At 41.0% G+C, this 13,506-nt stretch overlaps 1 protein-coding gene across 1 annotated transcript in view; it reads right to left on the bottom strand.

Moving 5' to 3' along the window:
- Positions 1-13,506, bottom strand: part of ACSS1 (acyl-CoA synthetase short chain family member 1) — a 1,009,364-nt gene that overhangs the window by 146,857 nt on the left and 849,001 nt on the right. The gene's annotated exons all lie outside the window — the stretch shown is intronic.

Here is a 13,506-nt window from a genome sequence, read left to right as displayed (position 1 = left end):
GAAAATATATTTAAAAATAATATAAGTTTATTATAAGTGCAAATATATTATTTTTATGAATTTCTTAGATAATCTCTTGCCCCAATATGTATATTAAAGACACATACATATCACTTTGGAACATAATTTTTTTTTGCGGTAGTCGCACACCCAGCACGTCCCAGCACGCATATGACATCACGCGGGACCCGCCAACGCGCTAGCATCTCGAACCGTAATGCACATGTGTCGCTAATGCGCGGGAGCAGGAGTTGCGGATTGGTCGCATACCAATCGCGCACATCACGCAATATTAAATGTATATGATGTAACTGAAAAACACGCAGCCGTCGCACACCGTACGTGGATCCTTCACGACTTTTCTAAAATGGCTGCTAGAATCCGCGCACCCACTGTGATGTGTAAGCTTTGAGTGCGCGACTCCAAAAAAATAAAATCTGAAAAAAGAAAAAGAAAAAGAAAATAATATAAATAGATTAAAATAAAAAATGAAAACAAAAAAATGTAATCAATATTTTAGTTTGAATTTGAATTTTTTTTTGTTGCAATTTTCAGAAAAATATATAATGTTATTTAATGAATAAAATATTTATAAATAAACAGTTAAAAACGGTAGAAAATCTGTAGAAAAAAATAGGTATAACTACTATCACACTTAAAAATTAGCATTTAAAAAACTTTTGAAATTCACTGAAAAAAATCATAGGCTTCAGAGACGTTATAGTTAGAAATTAGCATTTAAAAAAGCTTTGAAATTCACTGAAAAAACCATAGGTTTCAGAGACGTTATAGTTCAAAATTAGCATTTAAAAAGCCTTAGAAATTCACAGAATAAACCATAGGTTTAAGGGGTGTTATAGTTAGTTGGCCATTTCACTCGTACAAAACCATAGAAATTCCTCCGTTATAGTTAGCTCTGCTAACTATAACTCGCGCGCCCTCAATGCACTGCCGATGATGTCACATATTGCATCATTCATGACATGGTCAGTGACATCACTGATGACATCTCAAATGACATCACTGATGACATCATTTACATGACAATCTGATACACCTCATCATACACTAGTATACCCTTTCATCACTCACTGTAAAATACAGAGTACCATATTTGAAACCACTGACACACCAATACCAGTTACTACATACCCACTCACTGATTCCTAACTCTACACACACAACTACCCATTCAACAACAGAATAATTTATACATGCAGTCACTAATTAATAGAACACTATCAAATGCACTTATACACATATATAGACATTGACACATCAGCAGTCATCTTAGTCGGTTATGCAGTCATCCTCCTCACTCATGGAAAAAATTAATCACACTTACATTTACTCACTTACACAATTATCCAACAACACCTCATTTATTCAAACACATAGTAACTCATAGTTAATATGTTAAAAACTCACCATTACAATTATACACTCATTCATATAGTTACTCTCACAATCACTGACTCTTACACATACTTATTTATATACACCAACTCTCACACACAATCCCTATTATTTTTTTACTTTGTTGAAGATGTACAACTAAAACATATATTCGCTCACCAACACACAAATAAATACACTCAGTCAGCCAAACAACTGTTTCCACATGCACTCAAAACTATACACCTAGTCAATCAACCATTCACACATCTATGCATAGAGTTACACACACCCCATCCAACTACACACAAACTCAGTGTCCCATACAAATACTCACCCAACTAATCAATAACTAATATACACACTCATGTAGTTAGTGACCAGCTGATGCAGCATGTTATACAACAACAGAGACAGTGATACACACATTCCCATAGATTAGTTACTAATCCATGTATTAAGTGAGACACTTTTAATTACTCACTTAAACAGACAGTCAGACAGCTACTAAATCCTCCATCCAGACAGTTATATATCCACTCAATCTTCAATACAGATTGGTATATATATAATACATATTTAAATTTCAAACTAAACCACATTCACTGGATGATGTCATCAGTGATGTCATTTGAGATGTCATCAGTGATGTCACTGACCATGTCATGAATGATGCAATATGTGACATCATCAGCAGTGCATTGCAGGCGCGCGAGTTATAGTTAGCAGAACTAACTATAACGGAGGAATTTCTATGGTTTTGTGCAAGTGAAATGGCCAGCTAACCCCTGAAACCTATGGTTTTTTCTGTGAATTTCTAAGGTTTTTTAAATGCTAATTTCTAACTATAATGTCTGTGAAACCTATGTTTTTTTCAGTGAACATATATATATATATATATATATATATACATATATATATATTTTCACTTAAAAAACCATAGATTTCACACATGTTATAGTTAGCTGGACATTTCCCTCATAAAAAACCAATGAAATGCCCCCGTTATAGTTAGTGCAGGCAACTATAACTCACGCGACCGCAATCCTCTGCTGATGACGTCAGATATTACATCACTGATTAAATAGGTGTCTTTCTGAAAAATAAATATTTGTAATATATGTATAGCTAAAGATTAATGGAAGAAGACATGGGTAAATAGGTGTCTAAATACAGTGATGTAATATCTGACGTCATCAGCAGAGGATTGAGGTCGCGTGAGTTATAGTTGCCTGCACTAACTATAACGGGGGAATTTCATTGGTTTTTTACAAGGGAAATGTCCAGCTAACTATAACATGTGTGAAACCTATGTTTTTTTAAGTGAATTTGCAAGGTTTTTTAAATGCTAATTCCTAACTATAACGTGTGTGAAACCTATGGTTTTTTAAGTGAATTTGTACGGTTTTTTAAATGCTAAGTTATGTATTTATTAATATATATATTTTTCAGGTTCTTCAACGTGTGCGCACCGTGCGCGTGTTGTGGGCGCTCGGTGCGCTTCGCGCACCGAGCACCCACAATGCGTTGTTTAATAAATAAATAAATGTTTTTTTCATCCTTGGGGGTCCTTCAGTGACCCCCTGACAAAGGCTAGGGGGTCAGGAACTGTCCACCCTGCCCCCTTTTCACATTCTCCACCTTTGTTTTTCACTGCCTCAGACTGCGAGAGACAAAATGGCGGCCGACACTTCCTGATCTCGACCGACTGGAATGTTTACTGTCATGTAACCACCAATCAGAATTACGCTCGCGCACATCAGCGTGCGCGTACGGTATGCTTACCGTACGCGCACGGTGCGCGCCTATAGATATATATGTACTTTTAACTGAAATTTTCTCAGGAACTACTGAACAGATTGACTCCAGATATTCAAAAGGCACATCCCTGACCTGAGGACTTTCTCTTTGCCAAATTTCAAATAATTCTGTTCAGCCGTTCGGGCTGTACCTTGGACTAAACGTCCCTATGGAAAAATGCATGGGGAAAACGCGTTTTGGGACCCCCCTTTTTTCTCGGCCCCCGCTTGACTAATCACCCCGAGACTTTCAGGGTAGGAGCGGAGCGGAACGCCCCACCTATTTTGAAAAATTCGCGAGGATTCGTCAACCGGCGCCAAAGTTATTCAAAATAGAATTTTCAGATTTCCTATGGAAACACGGTCCTAACTATAACTAGATAATATATACACATATATATATATATATATATATATATATATATATATATATGTGTGTATATAAAAAATTGTTTTTTAATCAAACGATTCCATATGTAGCGTGCAACACGGCCAGTGCGAACAAGACGGAATCCAGCCTTGATAATAATTTACCATCAAAAATGATTTTGTTGCACTCCAAGGATTCATATTTCAGCAAGTATTTATTTTCTTGCAACCAACGCGTTTTGACATACTCTGTCTTGATCACAGTTAGTGAGTCCATTTTCTATTTCTTATTTATACATATCTGCCCGCTTTGTCTACAATTAGGCATTGTACGACATGTAGTTATCACTTTATGTTAAAAACATATGATAAACTCAAGTTGTCATTATAACAACATTTGTCTCTTTAAATTATTTTATGGCATATGATCCACGGTGCAGGAACAGTCTGCATATGATTACTTCTCATTTATAGTGAATTCTGGAAGCCTCCATCACTAGGCATTAACAGGATATATTCTTAGTATATAATTGAAGATCACTTATTCAAGATATTGCGCAATCACACTTCTGTGCCTGGTAACTAATGGAGATGTCTTCATGACCCACTTATCATGAAGCCTGTTTTCTGTACAGCTAAGTGCCAGTCTTTAAACACATTGTACCAGGACATACAAAGTTCATTAGTGGATATTTGTAGGGTTCTTTTGCTTCAATAATTATCATCTCAGTGCAATAATTATCCCATTAATATTGCCTAGTTTATGAATCATCAGTGTTTACAGTATTTACAGTTACTTTGTTATTTGATTTTATTTTCGGTGCCCCTGACTATAAATGCACATACAGTTCTTCGTCCCCATTTAGTCCAGGGGTTGTTTGGTGCGGAACCTGATAATCAATCTGAACTCCATCCACCTCAATTTTAATGTTCTCTCTCCACCTCTCTCGTTAGCTGGTACTATAGCTATCCACCAACAGGACATTTGCTGCCAGTGGTATCTTTGATGTGTTATTATATGCTTTGTCATTGCATAGTTCATGTCATTATTCTGTAGTTCCAAAATTCTCTCTTTGAGTGGGCAGATTGTACTGCCTATGTACCTTAAGCCACATTTACAGTCTAACATGTAAACCACATATATTGTTTCACAGTTGATTTTTCCATCTATCATAAATGTTCTCCCTTTAAAGTCTTTGAATCCACTGAAATTTTTCCCTATTTGGCAGGCTTTACATTTTTTACATTACGTATAACTTTCTTGATGTTATTGTAGTTGTTGTTGTAGCCATGATACATTTTTTGGCCTTGTAAAATGACTTTGAACTAGTTTGTCGTTCAAAAAAGGTGCTCTTCTATATGTTACATCCAGTCTGTCTCCTAGTTTATGTCCAATATCTGGATCTTTGGTTAGAATATTCCAATGTTTATTCATGATTTTCATTATTTGTTGATTTACTTTACTGTATGTCATTATCAGCCTGATCTCCTGATTCTCATCTTCTGTTTTCTTTTTACTTTCCTTTCTATTTACTAGGGTTTGTGCTGCAGTGATATTTTCAGCTCTCTTTTTTCCTTCCTTAATGTTTGATCGCTTGTATCCTCTTTTTAAGAATTTCCCTTCAGTCTCTTTGATTTTTTTCTGTTGTTCTTTTTCATCTGAACAATTCCTTTTTAGCCTTAAGAATTCTCTGTCTGGTATACGTTTTATTAATGTTCTTGGATGAAAGCTTGATCCAAACAGAATGCTGTTTGTTGCAGTTGGTTTTTGATAGACTGTAGTTTTTATATGCAGTTTTTCTATGTACACATGTACATCCAGGAATGCCATTGATGGAACATATAAGCCATTAGGTAAGTGCATAGACACAGAAAAAATATATATATAAATGAAATGCCTCATTTTTTCCTTTTGTTTTCCTTTCGCTTTTTACAATGACTTTTCAGTTTCTTATTTTCGCATATGTTGATTTGAGATGAATGAGAGATATATCATTCTATATTATTACTATTTAGCAATTCTAAAACCAAATTTGTCTTAATAGATGTGTTTCACATGGTTATTCATAGCGTTTATGGCTAGATTGAAAAAAACATAATTGAAACATTTGTTATATTGAACACAATAAGTGTACTTTGCACTCAACAGTTTCTTGCTTTCAAGATAGGCTGTGTACCCATGTGTCTGCTTGAGTATCAGTTCCTCAGATGGACCATAATGTCCACTATTGCAACAGATTATTTTCTCTCACATAAGGCAGCATAAATATAGTCAGAAAGTGTAGGAAGTGTAGGATATTGATAGATAGAAATGCGTACCCAGAGAGGACCTCGTGTGGCCTTATTTCCTTTCTTATAGTTAATTGTATAGCATTTCTTTCATGTATAAACCCTGGGGCCACTTAGAATCTAGCTTGAGTATATACTCACTCTCAAATGTTCTTAAAGCTTTCGCCCTGTCTCCCCCTCGGATGTTGTGGGGTATTGTATTTATTACAAATATGACATCTGGGATGTGTTGCTTTGATGAAACTCAGTACAGTGCCTAGTCACTGGATATATTAGATCTTTATTCTTAATTGTATTGCATTGTAATTGCATTTATACAGCGCTTACTACCCCTGACAAGGCGTCAAAGCGTTTTTTTCGGCGAGTAGCACGCTACTCCAGAACCAATAAAGGATTAGTGTTGCATTAATATAATGAAATATGAAAGTAATTTGAGTGGTGGATAGGTTAGTCAGTTATTTGGATTCAGAAAGATGGCGGAGGGATAGAAGAGGGAAAAAGGTTTGCATTGATATAGCGCTTGTTAGCCTGGATAGGTTGTTGAAGCGCTTTTTTCAGCGAGTAGCACGCTACTCCTGAACCCATAAAGGATTAGTGGTGAATTAGTATAGGGAAATGTGAAAGCAATTTCAGTGGTGAATATGTTAGTCAGTTATTTGGACTGAGAAGGATAGCGATGGGATAGAAGAGGGAAAAAGGTTTGCATATATATAGCGCTTGTAACCCATGATGGGGTGCATTAAAAGTGCTTTTTCGGCTAGTAGCACGCTACTCCAGAACCCATAAAGGATTAGTGGTTAATTAGTGTAGTGAAACTTGAAAGTAATTTGAGTGGTGGATGTGTTATTCAGTTATTTGGATAGAGAAGGGTAGCGTTGGGATAGAAGAGAGAAAAAGGTTTGGATTTATTTAGTGCTTGCTACCCCTGATGAGGTGTTGGAAGTGCTTTTTTCAGCAAGTAGCACGCTGCTCTGGAACCCATAAAGGATTAGTGGTGAATTAGTATAGTGAAATATGAAATTTGAGAAGTTGACATGTTAGTCTGTTATTTTGATTGAAAAGGATAGTTGAGGGATAGCAGAGTGAAGGATTTAGACTTTGTTTTTGGTAATAGCAGTAGTAGGAGGCTTGGGATGAGTAAAAGGGAAGTGGAGGAAAAGAGTCAGAGGGAAGAGTTTAGAAAGGCTTGTTTTGTGGTATCGGTATAGTAAAACAGGTGTCAGATGGTGCAAGGAGGGGTAGAGTAGGGGAGAGTCTAGAGAGGGCTATTGTGGGGATCATAGTAGTGGTATGGGGTTTGGGATGAATGAGATAATGGATGTAGAGGATATATTGATGGAGGTATGGGCTGAGAATAGGTTAGAGCATTGGAAAGAATAGTAAAAAGAGGTTTGAGATGAGTCAGAAAGCTGAGGTAGAAGTTATATTGAGAGAGGTATAGGGTCAGAAATAGGGTAGAGCATTGGATATGCTGAATTAGAAAAAAATAATAAATATATAGATCCATAAGTACATGGAAAGTATATAGATGTATAAAGGAAGTAAGTATAGGTAGATGAAAGAAATTGATGGAGGTAAAGGGTGAGAAAGAGGGGAGTGCATTGAATATTTTTTTTGGGGGGGGGGGGGGGGAGTAATAAATACATAGATCCAAGTACATAGAAGGTATATAAATGCATAAAGGAAGGAAGTATATGTAGATTAAAGATCCATTCTATAAACTCTAGCTTTCAAGTGCTGCACTTAAAAATGTATTGATTTTTATTATTTTTTTTAAAAACAATGTTTCTACATGTTTATACAAAGTAATAGACATATATAGGTGTATATCTATAGTACAAATAAATGCTTATATACAGAGGGATATGCTGTATATTTCTGTCTGCTCATGGTGCTTATGTGGGGAAGAGCTAATTCTTGAGTAGGTTCCTGAAGATAAGGTGGTTGTCGGTGGATCTTATGTGGGGGGGTAGAGAGTGCCATATTTTGGCTGCTTGAACAGAGAAGGATGTGCCACCCATTGTTTCTTTCTTATATCTTGGGATTTTGAGGCGAGGTGCCACTCTAGAGTGGAGGTTTCTATGTTGAATGTGTTTGGTCATTTTATTCCTGATGAAGAGCAGTCCCATTCCATGTATCGCTTTGTGGGTGATACAAAGCAGCTTCAACATGGATCTTCTGACAACCAGTAACCAATGCAGGGGTTTCAAGGCAAGGGAGAGGTGGTATCACTGTTTGATATGCAAGAATAGTCTGGGAGCTGAGTTCTGAATCCATTGTAGTCTTTTCATAGTCGTTAAAGGTGATCCGTGGTAGAGGCTATTGGAGTAATCGAGTTTGGACAGAACAAGGGAGATGGTAGCTTGGACCTTGTGTGGAAATCCCAAATTGGGGAAGATTAGTCGCAGAGTTTTTATAGTAACAAAGCTTGACCGTGCTAGTTTGTTAACTTGGGCATTCATCGATAGCTTGGCGTCCATGGTCATTCCGAGGTTTCTTACTTCCTTCGATACTGTAGGCGGTGATCCCAGTTTATCAGGCCAGGCGGCAAGCGGTTCATAATGTTTCCAATCCCCACACGTGAGTATTTCCATTTTGAAAGCATTCAATTTGAGATGGCTCCAAGTCATCCATTATTCCACCACTCTGAGACAACTGAAAATTGGCAAGTTTCCAATGTCTTTGGGGCATTCCAGTTGAAGGAGTATTTGCGTGTCATCTGCATAGTTATAGCGTGTGAGATGAAATTGATTGATCAATACTGGTAATTACTTCATGTAGATGTGGAAAAGCATGATAGAGCCTTGAGGGACCCCAGCTTTTGTGGAGTATGGTTTGGACGAGAAAGGTGGGGTATGGATGACATTAGTTCTGTTTCGAAGGTAGGACGTGATACAGTCTAAAGCAGTGCCGTCTATGCCAGCTTTGTAAAGTCTTTGTACCAGAGTGTCATGGTCAACTGTGTCAAAGGCAGCTGAGAGGTCCAAGAGGAGTAGCGCAGCAACCCTGTTGCGGTCAAATGTGTTCTTCAGGTCATCCCAGATGGCAAGGAGGGCAGATTCTGTGCCTCTTCTCGGACGGAATCCTGTTTGGAAGTCTGAAAGTATGGCATTTTCTTCAATGAATTGTGACATCTGGGCGAACGCAGCTCTTTCTATCAGTTTGCACAGGAAAGTTCCATTTGTATTGGGTCTGTAGTTATCAGGGTTCAGCGGGTCCAAGTTTGTTTTCTTCAGTAAAGGGCGTTTGTAAGACATTTTGAGTTCTTCTGGAGCTATTCCAGTAGTTGAAGGATAGTTGATGAATCTTCTTACTGGAGTGGCAGCAGAGGTTGTAAGAAGAATTGTCTTGAAAATTTGCGGTGGACACAGGTCAGAAGGGCTGCCTGGAGGCCTGCTTGCTTTGACCACGGCCATGAATTGATCGTGTGAAATGTGTTGGAAGGAATCGAGAGGCTGACTTAGAGTGTTCTTGGAATGTTGTTTTGTAAAATGGTTAGTGCTGGTGCTTTGTCTCTGTTTTAAGTACGAGTCCAACGTGCCTGCTTTGTTTGTGTAATGATTTGACAGTTTTACTAACAGGATGAGTTCCTTTTAGGCTATTTGGTTTACGAAATTCATTGAGTATTTTATAGAATTCTTTATTTGCACATTTAGCATTTTGAATTCTGTCTGAAAACTACCTTTTCTTTTTTGATACCCGACTTGTATAATCTGTTATTTTCTGTAGCTGAAGTTTGTCTTGTTTGGTTTTTGTTTTGAGCCAGGCCCGTTGCAGCTTTCTAATTTGTAGTTTTATGTCTTTTATCTCTGTATTTCTCCAAGGTGCTCGTTTTCTTTTGTTCTGTTGTGTGGTTTTGAGTGGTATCAGGAAAGCCTCCTGTAGCCACTCATATCGTTTTTGAACAGAATGTATTGTTTCCAGATCTGTACTAGATGTTAGTTGTTTTTCTAAGTACTCCAAATTGAGTTTGTTCCACGGTCGATAGGTGGATGCATGTAAGGTGGTTTTAGGTGAGTCGCTTAGTGTTGTTTTATGTTGGAAAGCAAACAAATGGTGATCTGACCATGTGACCGGAGCTATAGTTTGAAAGGTAACTAGTTCGGTATTAGCAAAAATGACATCTAGGATATGTCCAGCGATGTGTGTGGATTTGTGGACAATCTACAGGTTCAGTGTGTCTAGGCCAGTGATTATTGTTTTGGGTGGGTCATATTAGGTTTGTCAAACCAAATGATGAGGTCACCCGGAATGCATAGGTTGGAGTGTGTTGTTATCAGGTTGGAAACTGTGTCTAGAAGTGTGTCTGGGAATGTTGCCTTGCTAGGTGGAGGTCTGTAAAGGAGCAGGAAGTTACAGGAGGAAGACGGTGTAGGATTGCATCTGGTGAGAAGAGCCTCATAATTCTTTATGGAGATGTTGTCAACTTTAGTGATATGTAGCGTTTACCTGAACACAACAGCTAGGCCACCTCCTTTTTTGCCTATACGACTGTTGGTGATCGTTTGATAGCCTTGAGGAATGGCTTCATGCACGACTGGAGCCATATCATCTCCCAACCATAATTCAGTTATGAATAGTATGTCTGCTTTTGTGTTAGTGAGAAGGTCGTAGATGTGATGTTTGTTTTTAGAGAGAGATCAAGCATTTATTAGTAGACAGTTTAGAGAATGTGCTTTGGTGACAGTGAGACTTTGTTTTGTAGAAGAGTGATTAGTATTGTGTGGGTTTGTAGCAGGTGTGTTTTTAGTGCTGGTATTAGCTGTATTAGGATAGCAATCGTGTAGCTGTTCTGTAACTTGGTCCTCATCCAGCAGGCTAAAAAGACATTTTGATGGGTCTGCGTGTGTGGGTGGTGGAGACGGTGTTTGACAGTGAGTTGGTGCGCTGTGTTGTTTTAGTGGTGTAACCCTGTTGTACAGTAGACATGGAGAAGCAATGTTGTGAGGTGTGCCACGTTGCTTATATTGTTTGCGCGTGTAACGCCCTGAACGTCTCAGGATCGTTTAACAGACACGACAATGAGGACGCAACCACTTGTGAAGGGTTAGTTCTTTTAATGAAGGCAAATAAAATACAAAGAACAAACAAAAGTTATAGTCACTGGAATCCTCCAGGCTAAGTACGTTACCAGCCCACAGCACGGATGGTCCTAACCGTCCTCTGCATATACGCCGATCCCGGCGTATGCCAACAGAGGGCAGAAATGAAATGGCCGACAATGCCAATCGGTAGGCTGTGAGGGGCACGAAGAGTGTTGGGGAGAATCGAGGAGTCAGGGAAACACCCAGCCGGGGTCTCTACCTGAAGGGAGCAGCCGCTCAACCTCTTCCTCAGACTGCACCGGGACGCGGAGTCACCTCCTGGTGATGCGTCACCGATACCCCAATCACAAGCAAGAAGACTGAACCGAGAGCAGCCGCTCGATCGATCCTGTGGACTTCCGAGTCTGTAACGCGGCAAACACCTCCTGGTGTGCGTTACAGCTGGCAGTCCCTGTGTCTCTGGTCGGGCTGGGAGTTACGACTCCAACCAGCAAAAGCGCCACTGCGCTTGAACTCAGCCGAGTCAAAAAGCGAAGCTCAATGGTTGACCGGTAGAGCTTCCGGGTCCTTCACAGGTGACGATGGGGCAAGACACGGCCCAGGGAGTAACGACTCGACCTACCTCCGTTCTTGCCTTACTGGAGCACCACTCCTGAACACTGCTCTTCACGAAGCAGGTACGTCGGTGTAAACACAATATCCGACAGCCTTGTACCTCCCGGTTCCTCCCTTTATAGGGCGTGTTTTCCTTGAGTTATGTAACAGCTCTCCTGTTTACATAAGGGCGTGTTTCCCTTGAGTTATGTAACAGCTCTCCTGTTTACATAAGGGCGTGTTTCCCTTGAGTTTTGTAACAGCTCTCCTGTTTACATAAGGGCGTGTTTCCCTTGAGTTATGTAACAGCTCTCCTGTTTACATAAGGGCGTGTTTCCCTTGTATGACAGGAATTCTTGACAGTACATCCTCCCTCTCAGCGGCTCCCCACGGGTCCAGCGCTGGCAGGAAAACGCCGATGGAACAAGGAGACCAAGCGCGGAGCATGAACCCCTTCAGCCGGTTCCCATGAATGCTCCTCCGGGCCATAGCCTTTCCACGCAACCAGGTACCACAGCTTCCCCCTGCGCCATTTGGACGCCCGTATGCCCGACACTTCATACTCCACCTCCGACTCCACGCATACCGGCCTAGGTGTCCCAGACGGCTTGGAGGGTGCTGGTTTGAGCAATGATACATGAAAGACAGGGTGTATCCGCAATGACTGGGGCAAGCACACCTTCACGTTCACGGGACCCATACACTTGGTAATTCGATAGGGGCCCATGTACTTGGGATGGAACACACTGTTCTTTCGAAACCTCATGTTTCTTGTGGATATCCAGACGTAGTCTCCAGTGCGGTACAGTGGCCCGGGCCTTCTCTTCCTATCTGCCGCAGCCTTGTATCTTCTCTTGGCCTCTATTAGGACAGCCCTTGAGCGCATCAACGTGTCTTTTATGTGTGCCACCCTGTCCGCTGTGGCGGGAATCCTGTCCTCTCTGAACGGATGTAGAAATGGCAAGAACCTGGGATGTTGGCCATAGTTGCTATAGAACGGAGATGACTGTGTGGAGCTGTGAGTGGCGTTGTTATAGGCTATCTCTGCAACCCATAGCAAGTCGACCCATTCTTCCCTGCCCTGGTCCACAAAACATCGCAGATACTGTTTGAGCGTTTGGTTCAGGCGCTCGGTTTGGCCGTCCGTTTGAGGGTGGTAGCTGGTGGACAGGGCGGTCTTAACATGCAGCGCAGTGCACCAAGTCTTCCAGAATTGCGCAGTAAACTGCGACCCCCGGTCCGACACGATCACCCCAGGTAATCCATGCAGTCGTACCACATTCTTTAGGAGTAGTGACGCCAATTCCCCGGCCGTAGGGACTCTCTTGCAGGGGATGAAGTGCCCCATTTTCGTCAAGTAATCCACCACCACCAGTATTGCCGTCATCCCCTGGTCTACCGGTAGGCCCACCACGAAGTCCAGTGATATGCTATCCCATGGTCTATCCGGGGTCGGAAGTGGATGTAAGAGCCCTTGGGTTCGGCCATGGTCGGCCTTCATGGTAGCACACGTAGGACACTCCTGTCCCCACCTCCTGACATCCACTCTCATGGTTGGCCACCAGAAATGCCGTCCCATGCTAGCCACCGTTTTTTCAAAGCCCAAATGACCTGCGCATGGAGAGTCATGGCACCAGATGAATGCTTGTTTCCTTAGCCTAGGCGTGGGTATCAATAGGCACCTGCCCTTCAGGGGTATCCCGTCCTTCAGCTGCCATTCTCTGTGACTGAGGAGCCACCTCCGCCATGCGAATGACCTGATCCCTCTCTTTATTCCCCTCAGGAAAGTATCCGGTTGGATAACCCCCAATACCATCCTCGGGGAAATGATGGAACGCTCGGTTGCAGGCAATGGTTCCTTAATTGCAGATTGACGGGACAGGGCGTCCGCCTTCCGGTTTTCCGTCCCCGGCCGATATGTGATGCGGAAGTTGAACCCCGCAAAGAAGATCATCCACCGCAGCTGCCTGGGAGAAAGGTGTCTAGTGGCCGTCATTAACTGTAGGTTCCGATGG

Source organism: Triturus cristatus, chromosome 6 (genome assembly GCF_964204655.1).
Source record: "Triturus cristatus chromosome 6, aTriCri1.1, whole genome shotgun sequence".
In the NCBI taxonomy this organism is placed as follows: Eukaryota; Metazoa; Chordata; class Amphibia; order Caudata; family Salamandridae; genus Triturus; species Triturus cristatus.
Note: the sequence above shows the minus strand (reverse complement) of the source record. Positions and strands in the feature narration are given on the sequence as shown.